The sequence below is a fragment of the Poecilia reticulata genome, linkage group LG2 (assembly GCF_000633615.1).
Source record: "Poecilia reticulata strain Guanapo linkage group LG2, Guppy_female_1.0+MT, whole genome shotgun sequence".
Taxonomy (NCBI): Eukaryota; Metazoa; Chordata; class Actinopteri; order Cyprinodontiformes; family Poeciliidae; genus Poecilia; species Poecilia reticulata.
Genome location: NC_024332.1, coordinates 41347290 through 41349270, shown reverse-complemented (window position 1 = coordinate 41349270; position 1981 = coordinate 41347290).

Sequence of the window (1981 nt, the reverse complement as noted above, 5' to 3'; positions counted from 1 at the left end):
TGTACTTCTTCAGACTAACCATGCATACAACTCTTCTTTGAATATTTATAAGTCAATAAGAGGATTTTAAACTAAATTCTGTGACCGATAGAATCACAGATTATACTTTAAATTGGTTCAAACCTATKAGTTCTTGTTAAGAGTTGAGCTGTAACAATCTGAACAAGCTGGAGTAAATGAAAGAGAGACCAGACCCCAAGACAGGCTACGATCACACAGCAAGCAAATACGACCAAATCCTWTTTTTTGCTGATATGTGGGCTGTATGTGACTTTTTCACTTCAGTCTTTATGACCCACATTCGATTTTTTGACCTCTGGAAAAATCTGATCTGAGTCACTCAATCCAACACTGTATCTGAATGAGTGACACTAATTCAGATACAAATCTGATTGTTTTCAAAGTATTTGCAGTCAAAACAGTCATGTTGCATCTTATGTGACTTTTATGTCATTGATGAGACATGCATCATTATTCTGTAGCAGAAAAAGCCAGAATGTAAACAACAGATGAAAATTATGATTATGATTATTATTATGTAAGAAGGTTGTCACTAAATCACATCACAATCAAACCCCTCCTGGCTCCGACTACAGTTCCCTACAGATATTGCAGTCGATGCTCCACAAAAGGCCTTTGCTATTAGTTGTACTTTATGTTTATTAGCTTCCCTYGTGTTCTGATCTTGTGATGATACTGTCGGCTCCCATTGCTGAATAAACTTTAAAACTGATCCATAAATGGCTCCATTTATAGATTTTTTTTAATGCTGTGTGGATGTGAATTAATGTGTGAGCAACAGACAACCTTAATTTTCCTATGGATTAGTAAAGTTTTACCTTACCTTACCTATTTATTGTTACTTCAGTGATGTTCTTCTTCTGAACAATTGGGTCGCTTTGGGATTGTAAACTGTTCACACAGAAGTCTCACTGCAGTTGGGTTTGCTTAACAACCAAAACAAAGATCATGCTTCCTTATAACAGACCCAATAGAAATAAAAGTGACCCCAGAATCAAACCCTGTGGAACCCTGCATGCAAGTGGTGCTGAAGTGGAATAAACATGGACAACATTAACACAAAGTGTCTTGTCACTCAAGAGTGGAGCCACTCTAACATTACTTCTGTAATCCTAATCCAGTGTTGTAACCATGATAGAAGAAAACTGTGACCTCAGAGGAAACCAGAGCTACACATAGCTGCTGCTAACTGCAGACCAAAACTAGTCTGCACAGTTATATCTACTAATGAGGGGAAAGAAAAACAGCAAAATAGATTCATTTGTGCATCTCTGAGGTARAATGATCCACTAAACAGTTTTCKGTTTYTACTRTGAACGGCTACTTTCAGCTCACAGGGAAGCAGATTGTAATCTCTTGTCAATCAGACGTGTCAGAACKTGTTACAGTAGAGATATAGATTTTACTTTGACACTATTTCTTGTTAAGCTTCTAAAAAGACATGATGCTACAGTGATGCTATATATCTCTAGATGATGTATTTACTGTAAAGAGACTCTTTATTTGCCATATTTTTTCTGCTGATTCTGAAAATGACTTCACAATAAACTTGAAAGAATCACATTTTTTATGACTAAGAGCAATGATCTACATTTTAAAACATTGCCGTGGGCTTAATCTTACTTTAGTGACTCTGAAGAAGGTAAAAAAATACCTGCAGCTGAATAAACTAAGCTTATAGAGAGGAAAAAAAATCTTACCGTATAGCAGGAACAAAAACACAGCATAAAACTCCATCTTCGTTGATATAAAACACCAAGTCTTTGCTAAATTATTTCTTTATAACTGAAAAAGTTTCTCTGGACAAACTGAAAGCAACCTGAAAATTCACTCTGCTGTTGATCAAAGATCTCCTAGTAAAACCAGTTTTCATTGTTCCGGGTTGGATCAGATCAGTTGGTGGGATGTAAATAAACGAAGCCCGGACAAGAATTACAGATTAAATGATGGTTCGATCAAA